Source organism: Balaenoptera ricei, chromosome 3 (assembly GCF_028023285.1).
Source record: "Balaenoptera ricei isolate mBalRic1 chromosome 3, mBalRic1.hap2, whole genome shotgun sequence".
Lineage (NCBI taxonomy): Eukaryota > Metazoa > Chordata > Mammalia > Artiodactyla > Balaenopteridae > Balaenoptera > Balaenoptera ricei.
In genome coordinates this window covers 84203531-84226142 of record NC_082641.1, presented here as the reverse complement: position 1 = coordinate 84226142, position 22612 = coordinate 84203531, and the positions used below count along the sequence as shown (strand labels likewise).

General features: G+C 37.1%; 1 long non-coding RNA gene across 2 annotated transcripts in view; it reads left to right on the top strand.

Moving 5' to 3' along the window:
• The window catches only part of LOC132362410 (uncharacterized), a 45537-nt gene that overhangs the window by 9552 nt on the left and 13373 nt on the right, over positions 1-22612 (top strand). The window contains exons 2-3 of one of the 2 annotated variants that reach the window (XR_009502362.1): positions 6266-6382; positions 18597-18667. This is a non-coding gene — a long non-coding RNA (uncharacterized LOC132362410). Of the gene's footprint in view, positions 1-6265; positions 6383-6541; positions 7268-18596; positions 18668-22612 lie in introns of those variants that run through there. The other variant, XR_009502361.1, reaches the window with a different exon arrangement.

The following is a 22612-nucleotide window of genomic DNA, read 5'->3' as shown; positions in this document are numbered from 1 at the left end:
GAATTTCTGACAGTTTCATGTCCCTCTTGATGTTTCTATTTCAGCTGGAGTTGATCTTGGGGGAGTGACTTTGTGTTACTTAATAATACAATGTCTTGACTGGAAGAGGTGATTAAAACCTACTTTACTCAAACTCTGTAGAAAATCATTTTTTAGTGCTCCAGGTACTTCATGGAAATTGTAAAAATTTTGTATAGCCCACAGTGATAAGATGCCTACTGCAACATGCTGATAATTGCAATGTGGAACTTTTAGGTATGTAAATTGTGTTCCATGATTAAATATATTAAGGATGTGAGACTGGACATGGTAAATCAATACATACCACCAAAAAATGTTGCTATGTGTTTGTTTTATCTCTTCTATCTGAGCCACGTGATTATGTTGTTTTTCCAATTTACACGGAGAAAACACTTTAAGATAGCATCATACCTGTTTGTAAGAAAACACTTTAAGGTAGCATCATACCTGTTTGTAAGAAAACACTTTAAGATAGCACCATACCTGTTTGTAAGCCAACACCACCAATGGGATGGACATTTCACCACCCCAACACTTGGCAGGGAAAGAGAGTGAAAGGACATCTTCTAGCTGCTCTTCCTGTGCCTTGGCACGGACACCAGCCACTGCTGCTCAAAGTTCATTGGCTACATGTAATCGAATTTCCATGTCTGCCTACAAGGGGGCTGGAAAATGTTTTCTACATTCCTGGAAGGAGAGCAGAACGGGATACGAGTGACCACCAGTAATGTCTCTCACATGTCCTAAATGCCATGTCAATTATATTAATAATATAAGCTCGATTTCCAAGATGACATGCTGCTCAGATTCTCCTCTTATCTTTCTTATTCTCTCTTTTCTATTTTTGTCCACTGGATTTACTTCTTCCATATCCCTTATAAATGTGTTTACCAGGGTTCGGCTACCTTTCTTATATGTGCTTTCTTGTAGATTTAAGAATCATGCATCATGGTGTTTCTCAGAGTTCCTTAACTGTAGAATTTTAATAAATTTTGAATGATCAATGAACTAAATGAAACATCAGCTCAAGGCTAAACAGTGATTTTAGAAATTACATATTTGGCATGCATGTTTACTAGTCTTTCACACTGAATATTAGACATCTTCAGCCTTCCACCTCCTCTTTCTCATATTTCTTCCCTCTCCAACTTTTTTCACCTTAACACCTTAACTTTAATAGTTTTTAAAAAAGTATTAGCTCTACAATGAGCTCTGTCCTTTGATAAACCAGAGTTTGTAAGTAATAACAGCATGAAGATATTCAAATTATGAAAAACTAGATAAGAAAAGATAGTATTACTTTTTTTTTTAAATGTCTTTATTGGAGTATAATTGCTCTACAATGGTGTGTTCGTTTCTGCTTTATAACAAAGTGAATCAGCCATACATATACATATATCCCCATATCTCCTCCCTCTTGTGTCTCCCTCCCACCTTCCCTATCCCACCCCTCTAGGTGGTCACAAAGCACAGAGCTGATCTCCCTGTGCTATGCAGCTGCTTCCCACTAGCTATCAATTTTACATTTGGTAGTGTATATATGTCCATGCCACTCTCTCACTTTGTCCCAGTTTACCCTTCCGCCTCCCTGTGTCCTCAAGCCCATTCTCTACGTCTGCATCTTTATTCCTGTCCTGCCCCTAGGTTCTTCAGAACCATTTTCTTTTTTTGATTCCATATATATGTGTTAGCATACGGTATTTGATTTTCTCTTTCTGACTTAATTCACTCTGTATGACAGACTCTAGGTCCATCCACCTCACTACAAATAACTCAATTTCATTTCTTTTTATGGCTGAGTAATATTCCATTGTATATGTGTGCCACATCTTCTTTATCCATTCATCTGTTGATGGACACTTAGGTTGCTTCCATGTCCTGGCTATTGTGAATAGAGCTGCAATGAACATTGTGGTGCATAACTCTTTTTGAATTATGGTTTTCTCAGGGTATATGCCCAGTAGTGGGATTGCTGGGTCATATGGTAGTTCTATTTTTAGTTTTTTAAGGAACCTCCATACTGTTCTCCATAGTGGCTGTATCAATTTACATTCCCACCAACAGTGCAAGAGGCTTCCCTTTTCTCCACACCCTCTCCAGCATTTATTGTTTGTAGTTTTTTTGATGATGGCCATACTGACCGGTGTGAGGTGATACCTCATTGTAGTTTTGATTTGCATTTCTCTAATGATTAGTGATGTTGAGCATCCTTTCATGTGTTTGTTGGCTATCTGTATATCTTCTTTGGAGAAATGTCTATTTAGGTCTTCTGCCCAGTTTTGGATTGGGTTGTTTGTTTTTTTGATATTGAGCTGCATGAGCTGCTTGTAAATTTTGGAGATCAATCGTTAGTCAGTTGCTTCATTTGCAAATATTTTCTCCCATTCTGAGGGTTGTCTTTTTGTCTTGTTTATGGTTTCCTTTGCTGTGCAAAAGCTTTTAAGTTTCATTAGGTCCCATTTGTTTATTTGTGTTCTTATTTCCATTTCTCTAGGAGGTGGGTCAAAAAGGATCTTGCTGTGATTTATGTCATAGAGCGTTCTGCCTATGTTTTCCTCTAAGAGTTTTAGAGTGTCTGGCCTTACATTTAGGTCTTTAATCCATTTTGAGTTTATTTTTGTGTATGGTGTTAGGGAGTGTTTTAATTTCATTCTTTTCCATGTAGCTGTCCAGTTTTCCCAGCACCACTTATTGAAGAGGCTGTCTTTTCTCCATTGTATATCCTTGCCTCCTTTATCAAAAATAAGGTGACCATATGTGCGTGGATTTATCTCTGGGCTTTCTATATAGTATTACTTTTTATTTCCTGATATTAAACCATTGAATGACTATTTTCATTTTTAGTTGTTTCCAATTAGTGTTGCACAAATAATGCTAACTTCAATGCCAAACAATTTTGGAAACAGCATTTATTTTATTTAGCATCTTGAACTTGGAGCTATTTAAGACTGGTGTTTTTCATAAATAGTAGCAACTCTTAGGGCTATAGGACCAAAACAAAGTTACTTTTTAAATATTGGAAGACATTTTCACTAAAAGTCTTCTACATGAATATGAAAGTAATTTGAGAAACAAGATTGCTCATTGATTCATTTGTTTTCATTGATTCCTTTTTTAAAAACCTTTATTGAACACTAACTGTGCTTTAGACATCTTATTAATAAATTGACTTTGTGATCTCTGACATCCAGATACCAATGACTAGTTTCCAAAGAATCTATTTAATCCCTAGATGGATTTAAATTTTTACATCTCTGTATGTTATATGTCTGTATGAATATATATATATACATACATGTATGTATACATATGTGCATATGTGTCTATATATTTTTAGAGACTAAGGCAGATGATTGTGGCTCTCTTCTTGCTGTTTTGTCATTGGGTTTCACCGGCCAGAAAATTTTTATTCTTGCTTTTATGTTTGTTTTTTGTTTAGTCTAAATATGTATCAAAGGGAAACTGATTCTATATGAAATTAAAGATAACATTTTTACTCTATGCCAAACATTTTCATAGAAAAAATTTACATAAATCAGATTCATTTTCAAGTAACATATATTGAGTGCCTACTATAAGTGCCTACTATAGTGCTAAATGCTTTTATATCTTTTATGTTTTATAAAGAGCCAGAAAACAGTACCTGATATACAACAAATACTTTGTCTGCTATTATACATTTTTACAGATTTACTCAAATATAATTAAAATACAAACTGCACTTATTTAAAAAGTACAATTTGATAAGTGTTAATACATGTACACACTTGTGAAGGCATCCCAACAATCAGGATAATGACGATATCCACCAACTCCAAAAGTTGCCTTGTGCCTCTGTCATCCTTTTCTCCCACACCTCTCTGCACTACCACCCGACCCCCCATCCAGGCAACCAGTGATCTGCTTTCTGTCATTAGATTTGTTTTTATATCCTATAATGCTATGCACATGAAATGAAAGTATGCTTTTTTGGGGGGTCTTGGTTTCTTACCCTCGTAATTATCATAATCATGTGGAGATTCACTAATACAGCTGCACGTATCTACAGTTGGTTCTACTTTAATGCTGAATTGTATTCCATGGTATGGATATATCATAATTTGTTTATCTATTCACCTATTTATAGATTTTACAAATAAAGCTGCTATGAACATTCACGTTCAAGTATTTGTTGCATATGCTTTCAATTATCTTGAGTGGATATCTAGGAGTGAAATGACCAGGTCATATGATAGACATATGTTTAATTTTTAAGGAAGTTGTCAAACTCTTTTCCCAAAGTGGTCATCCCATTTTACATTTCCACCAGCAGTGTATGAGGGTTCCAGTTGTTTTGCTTCCTTGACAACACTTAGTATAATCAGTACTTTTAATTTTACTCATTCTAACAAAGGTGTAGTGGTATCTCATTGTGGGTTTAATTTACAATTCCCTAATGATTAATGATATTATATATTTTTCACATGCTTATTTAATATCTATATATCTCTTTGGTGAAGTATATATTAAATATATTGAAATATTTTGCAAATCTTGGTGGAGATTAAAGGAGTGTTCTTTATACTACTTTTTGTTTTGCAATATTCTAAAAGTCTGAAATTATGTCTGAATAAAAAGGTAAAAAATTATAAATATGGTCACAATAATTATTACAAATGTTAACAAATCATCTTTATATATATGTATATATGTAAAATATTAAATAATACTTTAAACCCCAAAATGATGTATGAAGAAATAGAAACACAGAAAACTTCTCATCCATATAAGTGGGCTGAGTCAAAAAAGTGCAATTTCAATCTTGACTTGCATAATTAGAGTCCTATTTGTTCAATGCAAGTACAAACAAGAAGTGAAAACTATACAAATCACTGTAGAAGACAAAAGCCAAAGAACCATATTCCTTATATTAAAAGACAAAGAACACAGAACATGGCACCAAAACAAAAATAAACAACTTAAAACAAGATAACAGACAGAACAACACTACAGTTATACAAAGATTTTCTTGAGACATGGGAAAATATCCACAACATAATGTTAAGTAAAATGTGTAAGATGTAAAATGTATTCAGACTTCAATTGTGTTAAACACACACATATATATTCAATAGAGAAAAAAAAAGGAATAGAAGTAAACACATCAAAGTAATTGTTTTTAGGTGGTAGAATTATGCATAATTTTTATTTTCTTAATTATAATTTGTGTTTCCAAAATTGTCTGTAGTGAGCATGAATTACTTTTATACCAAAATATGTGTTGTATTTTTAAAAAAGAAAAATATAGCTTTCCAAATCCCCCTGTCTCTTGAGCTAAATCTGATTAAATGGTGCATGAAATGACATCAAGACCTTCTGCCTAACATTTTTCATGAAAAATGTAAGTCTGCCCCTCGGGCAACATTGCTGAGGTAACAAGTTTTATCACTTAAGTTGTTTTACCTGGAACGCTATCCCTCACATCAATTTTAGTTTCATCTTGGGTATATAAAAGGTCATATCAAGACGTTATAGGAATAAACATTAATGTCAGTTTTGATTAAAGTGGAGAACTTTCTCCCATTTCAGAGAACCTAGAAGAGGGGGAGTTTTTCCTTAGTATTTGTAATTGTTTGTACTATTAAATGGCTTGGGATCACCTCCAGCAGCATCCCGTTCTACTTCATGTATTCACAAAGGCCGCACAAGCACAGATTAAGAGCATGGATCATGGAGACATGATCTGGACTTGAGTCCTGGCCCTTGAACAAGTTAAATATCTTTGTGTCCTAGTTCCCTCATCTTTGAAATGGGGATGAAAGTAATAGTACCTACCTTACAGTTATGTTGAGAATTTAATGAAGTAATATTTGTAATCTGCTCTGAACAGTGCCTGGTACATAGTGAGTGCTAGAGAAGTCTTAATTAAATAGATAACATTTACTGTAACTAAATTATAGGCTGTGGCACTTTGATCTTCTTCCAGTCTTTCGTTCCCTACAGCAACATGAAATAATATTTCTGAACCTTGTCACATACAGAATTGTGAAATACACTGCATTTCACCATTGGGCTGCTGCTCCCTTTGACCTCTTGATCTTCCAGATACAGTAATCTCCAATCCTTCCTTGATCCTCCATCATCTCATCAAAAACTACCTCTCCCAATGGATCCTGCTTCCTGGCAGCCCTGCTCTCTACTTTCCAGAATCTAGGCTGGGGAGAATCTCCACGTTGACTTATTTACATGTTGTTCCTTTGCACAGGGCCTTTCTGGAGACGATGGCTTAGTCCTATGTAACCAGAATGGCGTGACACAGAACACCGGTCAGAGGGATGTTAGCAAGTGTGCTGAGAGATAAGGTGTTCTGAGCTCCTATAAGGTCAGTAAACACACCGAGTTTAGCAAAATTAACCTATGCAATTTTGAAGACTCTATAATATGCTAATATGTATGTCCTAGTAGTGAGGACAATGTGTGCAGAATTTCCCAAACATTTGTCCTGATAGAAACTTTTACTTTCTCTCTGTATCCCTGGCAGAGTTGGCAGAACACCACGGAAAAATGCTGCCTTTGATGAAAGGAGGGATGCTCTGTGTGAAAACACCCATCTGTGGGAGAGAAATGTTTCTGAAGGCACCATTCAAATGACACCATTTTACTTTGGTGGCCAGAATTGCTTCATCCCCAAAATCCCAGAAGTAATTCAATCCCCCTCATCCTGCCCCAGGCCGTCATGCAAGTACTCAATCTACAAATGCTTGGGGAGTGCCCACTCACGCCAGGAGCTGTTCTGGATGAGCACTCCTGCCTTTGTTTCCTTGCTCGTGACTACACATCTTACCCAACAGCTCACAAGGACTGTGTGCTGAAGATTGGAAAATATGAATCAGACTTTCAGGAGAGAGACTTGCCCCCTCCTTTGGGACCCTAAAGAGCAGAGCCAGCCTCTGGGTGTGGATGGATGTTGAGGGAACTAAGGAGTAGTGTGAGTTCTGCTTGGTCCACTCTTCACAGTGTGCTATTTTGGCATCCTTGGCAACCTTCTTTTAATCTTTAGTATAAGAGCTGTACAACTGGGAGTCCAACAAGCTACAAGGGCTGATCATAAGAACAATGATGAAAATAGAAAATATTTCCCATATTAAGCCCTTCATATATGTTAAGTCTATTTTTACTGTACTTGGAGGGCTAAGTATTTTCTTGTCCCTGGTTGAAATCTCAGGCAGGTGCCATAATAATTTTTAGAATTTTAATAATAACATGAATCCTCTAATCCCTTCTAGGCACAAGAATGTTTTCATTTTAATAATTAAAATGTTCAGTGCAATTATTAATGTTCTAAACTTTCTTCCAAGGTAGTGTTCCTTCCCTGTCCTAGTGGGGGCAACTCCTCACGCCCTCACTTCAGAGTTGGAATGAGGATGGGAGAAGTAAGGGATGGAAAAGCTCTACTTGGCTGGCACAGACATAACCTCTGGGGCTCTTCTGTGTTTGTGGATCCCCAGGGCGGATTCTTTCCCTAGTGGAGCTCCTCAAAGGCACTGCTACTGGGGCCTTCCCACTGTGATGCTGACAATGCCTGGCCCCAGCTGGTCATCATGATTCCTCCCTCATGCCCTGGGCAACTACCTGGCAGTCCATCTCCTTTGTGGTGTTAAAGTAATTAAATAAGGACGCCATTATACCAGGTGGCCCTAATGCCTTTGTAGTCTACAAACCGAAACCTAAGCCAGAGTCAATTCTGTAAATGCACTTGTGTGGAGAAAACAAAATTTAAGAATAACCAATCACAACCAACCAACCAGGTTCTCCCAAATAAGGCAACCACTTAAGCTATAGCCAATCAAATAATTTCCTTGCTTTGCTTCCTTCCATATCTGCTCTATAAAAGCCTTTCCCCTGGCTCCTGTCAGAAGAGGCTCCTCACCACTTTGTTGACCTGAAACAAATTTACTGCCAAATATTTCTCCAGCAAAGATGAGTTCACTGGGGATCAGCAGAGAACTGCAATTGGGGTCTACAACCATGACAAGACACACGCAAGTCCCCACTTGGCAAGGGAAGGAGAACTCTTCTATAGAGAGGAAAGGGAAGATGGGAGGGCTATAGTAAACATAGAGTCCATGGCTTTTCATTGGCTGTGTCCTTGTCAGGAAAGAAGAGGAGCTTTCTTCTTCCTGTTGGGCTCTGTTACTATCACAGGGCATGAGAGCTCCCCTTTCTGGTCTCCCAGCTCTATTTAATTGAGGTTTCTGTTTATTAACTTTTTACAACTTCCAGTTTGGCACTGCCTGATTCCAACTGTTTGCTCATCTAAACCCTTGAAAATTTTAATGTGCCTCACTTTATAACAGAGGATATCACATTGTCCTTCCAGATAGGGATTCCTCAGAGTGCACATCTGGTCCATGAGACACGCCTGTGCTTTTATGCCAGTCAGCTACAGCAGTGTACCTTGCTTCCAGTGCAGCTCTCTTCTCTCAGCTCTGTCACCTCAGGCTTGAGCAGCCACAGCCTCTCACCCAGCTTTTATGTGCCTCAACTCCAGGGGACTCATGTCAGCCATGCCAGTGATTCTCTTGAAGATCCCTTTCTCATTTAGGTGAGAAAGAATGTTTCCCACTCTTCACTATGGCGATGTGATGGATATGTGCAGTCCTCCAACAACTTTCTCCAAATAAATTATCTTTAAAAACAATCCTTTCTTTCAACCTATCCAAGCTTTCTTACATGCTTGAGGTAGGTGCTAAGCTGAGCTTTGCAGTTGTTGACATCGCCTTTCCAGGTTCTTCATCAATGGTCTATTGAATACCTTGCCATAAAATGTAGAGCTACTTTAAACCCATTGTTTTGTTCTGCACCTTTGGGAATTCAGTGAACACTGAGGTAGAGTGTCACTTTAACATCCTGGTACACAATCAGTCTGATTTTAAATGTTAACAGTTCTTTGCTTATTCACTAGAGTCTAGTGACTAGAGTATAGGCCTCATGAAGGCAAGGATATCTGTTCTTTTTTAAAATGTTATATCCCCAGGGCCTGGAACAATGCCTGACATATAGAAGCTCAACAACATTTTGTTAAATGCATATATTATTTTACAGATAAGAAAACTGAGGCTTAGAAAAGGAAAGTAACTTGTCCAAGCTTATTCAGCTAGAAAACCAAGGAGTTATGATTTGAATAACTAGTGATGGAAAGCAACTAATGATAATCAGATGCATTTTACTTAAGCTTCTCCTTTTTAAAAAAAAAAAAGCTTTTGTGTATATTTCTGTGACCTTATATAGGATTATTTGCACAGAGGTTTTAAATTTGTCTTAGTTTCACAGAAATCTTCTAGAATTTTGCTACCTTGTGTTTCAGATGCTCATGTTGGCTCATCAACCTGATTACATGGCAACCTAACCTTGGATGGCCACACTGCCATCTGGTGTTGGATATATGAATTGCAAGTTCAATGTCTGTACTGTACATCTTTACATCCATTAACTCATTTAATTTTCACAACAACCCTACAAAATAGGTACTATTTGCATACCTATTTTATGGATGACATACAGTGGCAGGACCAGGACTTGATCCCAGGCTAATTAGCTCCAAATATTACTCCTTATTATAGTCTACTGTTTCTCTAATACAGGAATATTCAAGACTTTCAGATTTAGGAACCCACCACTGAGTAAGCCACATAAACTTTTATTAGATAACAATGGTATGTAAAAGGGCAGATTTGATTAAAACATGAATCACGTACAAGCCTACATAAAGAGTTATCAATATCTATTTTCTTTTGTCCTTCTAAGATCATGGTATTGGCAGGTTTGGCTTCCTCTAAATCCTCTGTCCTTGGCTTATAGATGGCCATCTTCTGTGTCCACAGAGGGTTTCTCCTAGGTCTATGTCTTAATCTCCTCTTCTTATAAGGACCTCTGTCATATTGGATTAGGGCCCACCCATATGACCTCATTTTATCTTAGCTCTTTGAAGACGCTGTCTCCAAATATACTCACATTCTTAGGCACTGAGGGTTAGGACTTCAACATATGAATTTGAGGGGGACACAATTCAGCCCATAACAATTATATTCCATTTTAAGGGAATATTATCAACCAACTCACTCTATTTCAGTAATGCTAAATGTCTTAGGACCTCTGCTTCCTCGCTTTTCTACAACCTGCTTATTGTCATTTTATGAGGTTATCAATATCTCCACCAGCCTTCTAGGTGATAAATGCTAGGAGGATGAAACTCAAAATCATTTTATTATTTACTCACATAATTTTCCTTCCTCATTTCTAAGTATTTTAATGCTAATCCAAGTGAGAAAAATTTTAGTCTGGTATTTCACCAACTATATGAAGCCTACTCTTTAACATTTATCATCTCTAGTTCAATAAACACTATGCAAGAATTCACATGTGATAGTGTGATAGAATAATGAACCACATGGAAACCTTTGCCTCATTACTTTATGGTTATTTCCCCTAAAGTTAATACTTCACTATCTGAATGGCTTGGAAGAGAACAACTCTCGTTTGCTGAATCAGGGAATCTGATTATTACACATCATTAATCTAATGTCAAAGCACATTCTTAAAAAATAAGCAGGTCAATAATTCTTAGTTAGATCAACTTTTAATGCTGTAACCATAATTTTCATAATGCTTATATCTTTAAAATGCCTTGAAATTTACAGAACATTTTTGCACAGTTTTTTTTTTAATCCTCTTAATTATGATTTGAAGTATTCTCATTTTCATTTACAGATGAGGAAACTGAGGTTCAGAAAAGTTTTTGTGACACATCCAGGGACATAGTTAATAAACAGCTGAGCTCAGACTATAACTCTGATTCTAATCCAGAGTTAGCCTGTTTTAAAGGCTTTCCTAATATTTATACTAATGTCAATTTCTAAATGATCTCTCTTTCCCAAAAGATGCCTTCATGAGAAAAGGATTTCATGGTCAAATACATTTGGGGAACACTGTCTATTAAACTCCCCATTGGAAGAATCATAGACTTGTTATTTTTAATGGCTGCGAGGACTCCTATAATAATGAAGCCCATTTAAGTTTGTTTAATCTAAGCTTATTCCCAGATTTAATTAATCGTTGAACTTTTTTCCCCAAGTAATTGCTACTAACATCCAGAGGAACTGCATTAATAACTGTTCTAAATGAACTGCTTTTCATCAACCACTCAAAAAGGCCTGGGTGCTACCAATACTATTACATGTGAACAGGCCGTATTTTGGATAAGAGTTTAGTAAAATTAGAGGAAGTGGCCAGAAAGAACAAAAAGAAGTGTTTGCTTTTGTTTTTTGGTTCTTAGTCAAAAGAATATGCTACACTATAAATGCCATGAAATGAAGAACCGTTTCTAAACTTTTTTTGTGAGACATATAGTGCAATCCACTATCAAAAACATGTGTTTAAAGGAGAAAAATTGCATTAATTTCTCAAGTCAGTTTTACTAACCATAAATAATTGTTTATCAGAAAATAGAACAAATTTAGCTTATTTTTCTACTTATCAAGTGGCATAGCACTGAGGTATTCTGATGGAGAAAGATCATTTGAAAAACTGCTATATGTTTAAGGGGCTTTAAGGGTCTTGTCATCATCACCACTCAATGATGTGATAAATGCCCCATTCAAAATTTTCTCAAAGGGCCACATTGTTGCCAATGATATACTAGAGGGTCTTCAAATATATTAGAAAATAAATTATCTTGCAATTGGAGAGAGGAACAATTATTTTCTATGGTACTTTTTTGACTTAAAAAATCAATCTCTTTCCTTTTTTACCCCCTTTTCTATTCACTCTCGTTCACCTACCTTAATCGATCCAAATTCCTTATTTCAGAACTCTACAGTAAAGGAATTTAAAAAGTCAGGCAGAGTGGGTAGAAATTGATAGGGTTATATATATCCTCTTCAGTACATCAAAAGTGCTGGGACCTTTGAACAATCACAAATACAATCCACCGCACAGATACATATTAATTGGCAGATTCTGCTCACCTATCCCTCTACCAGAGTGGAACAGAAAGCTTAAATCTAAAGCTTTTCAGTCAGTTCTCTCAGATGAGTATTCCATGCTGGGCACTAGACTCTATTCTTAGCTCCATTAATCTTCCATGAATGATAACTCTGCTTGTGATAAAAGGTCAAAAACAATTTTGAACAATTCAATTTTTCTCTAAACATTTAGTTCTTGCCTGCATGAGTGCCTACATGTACACACACACACACACACACACACACACACACACACACACACATACACAGAGACACAGAATTTATTAAATTATTTCTTTCAAAAAATGGTGTTCCCATTGGTAAGAGAATTTGAAAACCCAGCAGCCAGAGAGAAAAATCTGAAAACAACTGGTGGACTACCAAATTATAGTGAACTTGGATTTAACCCTTGAGCTTGCTCCCTATTACTCTCATATATGAAGACTAAGAATTTCACCTTGCTCTGATGTTAAGCACCCTTAAATTGCTGTCATAGTGGAGATTTTTACTAAAGGTCAACTTGTATCATTCAAGCAAATGAATCCTAACAACAGTTCAGGCTGAAATTTCTTAAATGGCCTTTCACTTTCTTCCTTATATTAGCCCAAGAGGTATCTCTTCACCTGTTCTGTGGTACTGAGGAAATAATACTATCTTACCTAGGTGGTGTGCTTTACAATTTACCAAACATGTTCCCAAGTATCATCTTATTGTTGCTCATCACAAAAAGCCTAGTAGAGCAGGAAAAGTAGACGTTATTCTCAGTTTTACCTGTGATGCCACCAAGGCTAGAGAAGGGTGACCAATTTGCCCAGAGTCACGTACCAGCAGAGGACAGGGCTAAGACAGACATGCTGCCCAGATCGTCATCCAGTTCTCTTCTCATAACCACACTACGAAGAGTTGAAATGGAGGCTAAATAAAAGACAAAACTGAGCTATGTTTCTTGAATGACGACTTCTAGAACCAAGTCTAGCTACCAGAATTTCTGTGCACTAACTAAACTACTTTTTTTAATTTAGAAAATTCATTTTTAATTGTTGCATCATGAATTACAAAAACCAAATGATATTCCCCGAGAACTATGGCCACTGAGCAAGGTTAGAAAGTTAAAGTAATAAGCACTGAGAGAGATAATTACCGAGAGCTGATTCTGTGAGACAAAAATGCACAGGAGTTGTGGCACTGCAGTTCATTTTCTGACTCACTATGTTTCCTCTGGCAAACTCTCTGGACGTCAGCTTCCTTATCTGTCAAGTAAGAATACATGCTCTGCTAACCTCCTAGGGCTCTTTGAAAAACCCGACAAACTAATTTATGATGAAGTTGAAAAGAATGTCTCTCTACAAATGAAAGTCCTGTGGTTGAATTGCCCGACCAGAACTTCAGCTCTTTAAGCCATGGGGATAATACATAGGCTTAGCATTTTTAATTGTGTATTTTGTTTATGGTAAAATGCACGAACAGTCAGAAAAATGTAATTAATTTTATGTTCCTTTCTGATGTTCTAATGACTACTCCCATCTACTCTGTTTTTGCTTGTACTTTTCTTTTTTAAAAAAGTGCCATTGAAGGTGAGATGTATACTCAAGGAAATATTTAATGGTTCATCTGTAGTTTGAGGAGAGTGAAGCAAGAATAAAAAATTGGGCAGGTTTCGATTCAAACAGATTTTGTAGTAAACTAGTCTCTTTAAAATGAAAGCAGAAACAGAAAAGCTAGGAATCTGTTCTGTGCAGTTTTGGCAATCAACTTTTTGGTAATATAAGTAGGACGATGAGGCAAGGAAACCATTTTCCCATTCATTCTAGTTTAATGTCATTACCTAAAAGCTGGCAAGACTCTGGAAAGGTACAATAACTTTGCATGCGTATTACAAAAGACAGTGAGAGAACTTGTTTTTATTATAATACCACTTGCTAAGCTTTAATTAGGTGCAAAAAGCACTGTTCAACCTTCAGATGCCTACCCTAGAAAGCCTTGAGGTCCTGGACACTTTAATAAAACTTAGAATTGATTCGATACATTGAAAGTTTCAAAATGAGAGACATTTTAAGGAAGGAAAATGGTAAATAATGGAATTAAATTTATTAAGGAGGTTATGGAACAGGATATTAACACCAAGGCGTCTACTTTTTATTTTTTTAAGCCATATTTATACTTAAAATTTTACTTATTTACTTTTATTTTACTTTATTTACTTTGCAGAGTATTTAGATTTTTGGAATAAATATTATTCCTTAATCTGAATTTGGGTACTGGGACTCAGGTAGATTAAAAAATAATTGCTTATCACACTGATGGCAATAAATAGAATTAACCGTTGAATTGTACCAAAGCTCACACCCTTTCTACTACCCCACATTGTATCCTTTTATAACTTTTGTCCCCATAATTCCACCTCTTGTCATCTACTGCAAGGAAATAATTCACCAGAAAACAAGCTGAGAGGAAAGAAAAAGAAGAAATTTAAGTGCTCTACAATAGGGACTTTAAACAAATTATGGTAGTTCAGCTAGTAGACTGTTAATACATACTGTAAAAATGATGGGAGTTCCCAATAATGAAAGTTGAACTCATGCAATTTAACTACAACTCCTTCCCAAACCACTCTAAAATGACAAGAAAGGAAGAATAAAAAACAATAAGTCATAAAGAGAGTATGAATGCAAAGAACATCAGACGAGAGGTGTCAACAGATTTTTGGAAAGTAGAAAGCACACAATTCACATTACTGGATTTAGAGAGCAGAGGCAACTGCAACCGAAGGCACCACGGATGGAAACACCAAAGAAAAGCAAACCAGCTGCTCCAGGAAACCAATAAACCCTGAGGGCTTGGGGCATACGGTATACGGGAGGCAAGGATGGGATGGGGCTTGGGGGAAAGGTAGCAGACACCAATGGTTTTCTACTCAACATCTATTTCTCACCCAGCCCCTGACATGCTCACCCTTCCTCCTTCCTGGAAGAATGCTGAGTCCTTCTCTTAGTGTGACGGTGTGGCCATGGGACTCAGAGGAAGACATGGGCATAGAATCTGAAAAACATGGAGCTAACACAGGAAAGTAGTGGAAGCAGGCTTAGAGAGTAATCAGCCCAGACTGGAACAGAAGGACAGCAGACTTTGTTAATGTGAGAGTTCTGTAATGCCCTCAAGGGCAGCCTGGGGGCACAAAAAATTATTCAGAGAGCACTTTGATTTTTAAAATGTTCCATTTAGTAAAGTTACAAATTCAAAATTCCTAAGCACTTAAGTTGACTTTAACATATTATATTCTATTTGTAAATCTAGCAAATTTTAATTACTTTTGAAGGATCCTTTTATTAATATTCAGTCCCATTTACTAGCTTGGTCCATAACACCTGTTTAAGTATTTTAAATATTTAAATGTCTGACAAATGTTCCAAGGTGCTCACAGAATTCTCATAAATCTAATAAATTAAGTTTGATTTCAGCTTAAAATCAAATTAAATCAATTACACATCTTAAAATTGGAATCGCAAGCTGATCTAACTCCAACTGACCAAGTTTTCTTAAATATTATACTTACATAAAATATAAAAATGCAGAGATTCTCTAACAAAAAAAAAATTGTTATTTTAAGTTTGAGTCCCTTAAATATTCCTCTACTTAATTCTAAATCTTCCCAAAGTTAAAAGATAAATGACTCTTTGCCACTACGGAAAAAATTGTTACCCACCACCAAAATCTTAAAGTTATCATCCCATGTCATTTTTGTGGCCACCCTTTCAGCTTGTTCAAAGTTTATGTTAAAACAAAACAAAACAACCCCAAAGTTTCTTTACATTCAGAGAAGACTTTGGCCTGGGCAAGGACTGGATTCTTGCCTTCAACACTGATGGGATTTACTGAGTACCATTTTATAGTTGCTGTATTAAGCACTCTGTGCCTAAAGAAGAAGTAGGTTTTTAAGTAGTCTGCCATCTCTTAGACCGGAAATGTACATACCTTTCTGACTACTCATAGACGTCTTTAAGTCTGTCACCTCCATCTAACTGACCATATGACTTGACTGGATTTTGTATTTCTCTGGCTCTTCTTAAAGTATAAATATCTCCCTGCCTAGCTTTAAAACCTGAACTTTATAAATCATTCATTCATTTCAAATTTTTCCTGACTGGTAGGACCACACAACTCTTAGGAATAGTATGATAACATTGGATTGATTTCTGCATATCTGCCATTGCTTTTTTCTAACTTGGTGGGCCCAACTTCTAAAGTTATTCTACTGACAAGATACAGGAAGGATATATTCAGGGGAAGAAAATGGAACTAATTGGTTTTCTATTATGTTGAAAATAACATTAAAATCTGCTCCACATATACACTGGAGAAACTGAAGAACTAGCAATGTAGTAACTGAATGAAAACCGATGAAACAATTAATTCCAAGAAGAAACCAAAATTGTACAAGACAGGAAACAATCATAGTATACTACTTGGCTCAGCAATAAGCAATATTTACATAGCCACGAACACTGTAAACACTGATTAATGATTTAAAAATATTATAATTTTCGAGGGTAGGAAGGAAAAGTAGAGTTTAGAAAGTTAAATTCTTACCGTAACAAGAAGTCAATAGATAATATCTAAAATTGGTAAATCAAAACACAGATGTATAAGATTATTATATAGAAATACGGAGGCAAATATATGAAGAAAAAGCTAGAAAACTTGTAGGGAGAAAATGAGACTTTAAGAAACGAGAGTAGGGATAAGGGTGGATAAAGGTCAAGGAAAAGAAGAGGCAGGGAACTGAAACTCTTTTGTTACATTTTAGTAACATTTGACCTAATGTGCTATATTATTTAATAAATATATTTTAAAAAATTTTAAATAAAATACCAGAGTTTATTTCCTAGGAATAAAGAACCTGGGAAAAACAAAATTGTATGTTTATGGCACAATGATTAAAACTATGTAAAGATGCAATAACTGGAAGAGACAATGGAAAAATGAAAAGTTTTATTAGGGTAATGGGATAATAAATGACTTAAAAATATTTTAACTTCATGTTATATTAGCTTAACATCATTTTATTTTGAAAAGCTTTTACAACTTGCAGAATAACATTTTAGAGTATACACTTTATTTGGGATCCTATTAGGAGGACAACCATCCCTGTCTCCAGTAGTTTATACTCCAGCGTTTTGAAATTCTTGAAGCCTCCTAAATTAAAGCCTCCCAACCAAGACCAGCCCAGGAATATTTATGAAGTCATCATTGTCTGCCTCTCCTAGCTTCCCCTCTAAATGCCTCTTCCTACTCCAACCTTATTTTGTTCCTTATATGCCACAATCACACACCACCAGCTAGTTCCTCAGATAAGAAGTCTCCTCTCCTAGGTTGCCAACTGTCTCTTGCGGTTTGCTCAGGGGATTTTTGAGTTGTTTAACTGCGAGATTCCCTTGAGTGTGATTTTCTATTGTGGGAATGCCCTGTGTGTGCTCTGGATTGTGAAAGTGTCCCCACTGTATGTTTTGGTATTTGCTTCTTTTTATGGTCCCACAGGACTTATCAAGGTAATGAGCAGGCATGAGATTCTAACAGTTCTGATTACCAACACTGAAGAGTGTTTCCTGCTCTCTCCTTTATGAATGGAGCCCAGCTCCAGTAACTTGCCATGCATATAGGTTGCAACCACAATCCCTATTATATCTTCTCAGGAGTACCCTTAGCTATAGCTCATGTTGACTAAATAAATTACCCTTGAAAAATCAGAGATTGAGGTACCCTTTGAATCCCTTGGATAAAAAGACTTCAAGCTTGATTTAGCTGTTGATTGTTTTTATATTTTGGATACCCTCTGGTTTTAATTTGTTTTTGAACTGTTGCATTTATTTTCAAAATATTTTATCCAGAAGTTTTAAGCGTTTGGAATGGAAGGGCTAATTACTCAGGCATTTTGCCATGGATTCTGATTACTTTAGAGCACTTGGTCCTCAGTGGACAGTAAATTCCTTAAAGAATGAAAACAGAACTTTTCACCTTTGTTATCACCAGGGCTTAGCACAGTAACTGGTTTATAATAGGCATTCAACACACACTTGGTGAAGAAATGACTATACTCAGATGACTGAGAAAACCATTTGATTAATTATGGGGTTAATGGCTAGCTTAATGAGTTAAACCTTCCAAGGGTATTTGCATTTTAAAAGGGGCTATCTATGTGTTCACTGAGCTTTCTTTTTTTTATTTTTTTTTTATTTTTTTTTTGAGCTTTCTTAATGATTTTTTCCCTCAAACCATCTCCAGTGTTGACACTTCAGACACTAAATCTAGCAAGTAGGTGAGATATTTTGAGCAGATAAATTCCTTCCAAATTCCCACACCTTACTCGGCAACCAAATTTTCTGCTTATGTAGTAGCCTCTTGGCCCAACCCAGTAATATGAGGTCACCTGATTCCTACGGAGTAACTCTAGTTTTTTAGGGATAATTTGTGTGTGTGTGTGTGTGTGTGTGTGTGTGTGTGTGTGAAAATGAGTTACAGCCATTTATAACCAAGTGTTATGATGAAATGATACCATGTACTTATTTGTGATTGCAGGATTGGTCAGAATATAGAAGACAGAAGATAACAAGGGAAAGAACTTCCTTAGAATCACAGCATCATAGACTGTAAGTGAGAGGTCAGAACCCACATGATCATTTTACAGATTAATTTTACTGATGTTGGTTTAAACAACCAGTTGGACAAGGGTAATAATGCATGTGTAGTAGGAATATGGAACATATTCTATACACTCAAAGATTTCCCCTTACAGTCATTTGCTTTTACACAGCCCATAAGACTACATCACCCATAAGGATACTGTGTATAAATATTTTTTTTCTTGCTACAAAAACATTTCCATAACTGTATTTCATTTTATTAAGGCTAATATGAAGAAGAGTTTGCATTTACAATACCAACCAATATCCAGAACTAAATGCATTCTGGGTAATAAAGGGAAGCTATTAAGTAAATATTCTCCTGTTGATAATTCTCAAACTTATTATTATAAATATTGTAGCATTAACTCTATTAACAGTAAATCCCTCAAAAGAACATCTGGGGAACAAGAGGGAGTAGTAATGTGAATTAGTACCACTAACTGTTTTTTGAGTTATGCTATCTACCTAAATAAGTGTTCAAAAAAACACTTGTTGACTATGATAGACGAAGAGGGAGCTAGTGATATTAGAGAGAAAGGTTAAGGTTCTAGAATTCTGTGGAAGGGAAGATAAAGCAAGTTCATAAAAAGTTTTAGAAGAAAGGGCCTCAGGCAAAACCTCTGGATGCAGAGATAAGGGATCTGGGGACCAGAGAAGCATAGAGCATCACAGTCTCCCAGACAGCCAGTAGCAGACCCGGGAGGCAAAACCAGGTCTCCTTTCTCCCAGTCCCGTATTCTACCTTTCATAGCAATGACTTTGCTCTTTCTTCCTGAAGAGGCTTTGAAAAAATGTGGAAAAAAGCATTATAGCCAGGCAGTTCAACATGCATGTTTTTACATACACAAATTTCATTGCTAAAAATGGAATTAAAGCATCTATCTATTCAGTGCTCTATCCTCTTGCCCAGCCTGTGGAATGATCACATGAGGGCATTTCAGTCACATAATTCCAATCTGGACATTTAACATTTCATACAGGATTTCGGAAATGACTCCGTGCTTTCTTTGAGCTATTGATTCTTTCAATTTTCACATTTTTAAAGTGATTGCATTTCCCACAGGTGGAGCAGACACAGTTCTCTTTCAATATGGGTACTATTGTGTGGTTTATTCTCTCTTTGTGGCTTTTCCATCTATTCCACTGGGATGTAGGTATGGTATATGGGACTTTCAAAAAGGTTTCTACCTGACCAATGAAGAATCAGTAATAAAAAATTGTGATGAGTTATAACATTTGAGACTCGCAGGTCTTATTTTATTGTCATGAATCTTGTGTCAGACATTATAGGACAAATTAGCATTTCTATGTGTAATGAAAGAGAGTCTTTAATTATTTGGTTTCCAATTTCTTCACATCAGCAATGATGCTTTTTGATAACAGTAGAGCCTGTGTTCTTTTATTCTCTGCCTCACCTCTCCCTCACTTTCTCTCTTTTCTCCCCATTTTTCCATCCATCCATCTACCTTTATCACTGAGCTTTCTATTCAGCAATGACTAGCTTGAGAAAAATCTATGGGTTTTAAAAGCAGCAAAACCCTTTCAGAAGGCACATTGGGTTTCTTTTTTCTTTTAAAAATCATCCTTCCATATGTCAAGCACTCCTGAAGCACCTTACATAGAATGATAAAGAAGTAGCTCACTTTCCTCATCAAGATACATGCTTGTAAGTGCTTGAAAACAGGTATCTAAACTGTACAACCATTATCCCACCAGGGTCATACAACTGTTGTCATTCACACCACACACAATATGAGATGGATGGGTGGGAGGGCAGGCCTGATTAAATACTGTGTTGCTTTTTTTTAAACCTGCTTTAAGAAGGACTGTACTGCCTTATTTTAAATATTTTATTTTTAAAAAGGGAAAGATGGCAGAATAACCTTGATTTGGGGGTGGGGGTTAGGTTTTGTTAGATTGTTACTAGGCAGGCTGTTCCCATGGCAACAAGAGCAACCATAAAGGAGTATTAGGAGCTGTCCAGAACATCCTTGACTGAAAAATGCTGAAACACCATTGAAAACAGGCCTGGTCGACATTTGGACTATATACAACTCTATTACAACAAAAGAATGCAAACAATGCTTCGATTTTGTTCTTCCCTTTATGGTTTACCAAATTAACATTTCATTTGATCCTGCCAACATTGTACTGCAGGCAGGACTGGCATTATTAACTTCATTAATAAAATATAACTGTGATGAGCAGACACGGGCTTCTCCTTTTCTCCTTCCTCCTCCTCCTCTTCCTTCTTGTTAAAGGACAGTAACAAAAAAAGAAGCGATTCCCAGTTTGAAAATAAAGGAGGAATTATTTCTCCATAAAAAAATTATCCCCAAATATAAAACAGAAATATAAACTGTCTTTAACACAACTAGAAGACACCTGTAACCTCAACCACAATATATGAGAAAGGGATGACATATGTAGTCAAGGTCAAACAGGATGATGCCTAGAGAGGATGCTCACACTGCAGATCTCAAAGCCACTAGACCAAAAGACTCCAAAATACATGGCATAATCGGAGGGGCAAAACCAATTCCTTGTCTGAAAAAATGGAAAGGGGCTGAGTGCCAGCAGGAGGAAATTTTCTGAATACTACCTGGTACCACAGAGTAGCAGGAGAGGCAAAGCCAAAGAAGGAAATATAGACATGCCACATACAAGAAGCAATCTGTGGATGAGTCAGAGGGAGGAAAGAGATTCCAAAGGTGAGTAGCTCTGCAGTTGCCAATCCTTGTTGGCAGGAGAGAACAAAAGGCTCAAAAAGCTCTCTCAGACCCACAGTCCTGTCATAAGTAGCTACACTGTAACCCAGGAAGAACTATTAATCCAAAATGGTGCCCTAGGGACTTCCCTGGTGGTGCAGTGGTTGGGAATCGCCTGCCAATGTAGGAGACACGGGTTTGAGCCCTGATCTGGTAAGATCCCACATGCCGCAGAGCAACGAAGCCCGTGCGCCACAGCTACTGAGCCTGCACTCTACAGCCCGTGAGCCACAACTACTGAGCCCACATACCACAACTACTGAAGCCCGCATGCCTAGAGCCCGTGCTCCGCAGCAGGAGAGGCCACCGCAATGAGAGGCCCGCGCACCGCAATGAAGAGTAGCCCCCGCTCACCGCAATGAAGAGTAGCCCCCGCTCACCGCAACTAGAGAGGGCCTGCGTGCAGCAACGAAGACCCAACGCAGCCAAATAAATAAATAAATAAATAAAACAAAATGGTGTCCTATCCACCATATGAGTTTATACCAAATAGGTGAGCCAGAAAGAAACTTACCTCATTTAAAGAAGAGTAATAAATGAGAATGACCTCGCACAGTGCTAACATAAACACACTTCAAGAAAAGGAGGAAAGGAACAGGAGAAACAACAGCAGATAAAACCATTCAACAGAGAAAATGAATTCGCTGAGCATACAAAATATGTGACCAAACATACCATCAAAATTCAAAAAATTTAAGGAAGTGAAAAGTTCATCCAGACATACAGGTGATCAGAAACCACCTGGCAAAACAACCAAAGGCAATGCAATATGAGCTAACAGAGCTCAGGAAAGAAAGAGAAAAAATAAAGACATCCTGGGCTTCCCTGGTGGCGCAGTGGTTGAGAATCTGCCTGCTAATGCAGGGGACACGGGTTCGAGCCCTGGTCTGGGAAGATCCCACATGCCGCGGAGCAACTAGGCCCGTGAGCCACAACTACTGAGCCTGCGCGTCTGGAGCCTGTGCTCCGCAACAAGAGAGGCCGCGATAGTGAGAGGCCCGCGCACTGCGATGAAGAGTGGCCCCCACTTGCCGCAACTAGAGAAAGCCCTCGCACAGAAATGAAGACCCAACACAGCCAAAAATAAATAAATAAAATTAACTAAATTAAAAAAAAAAAAAAGAACTGTTAAGTAGGTAAA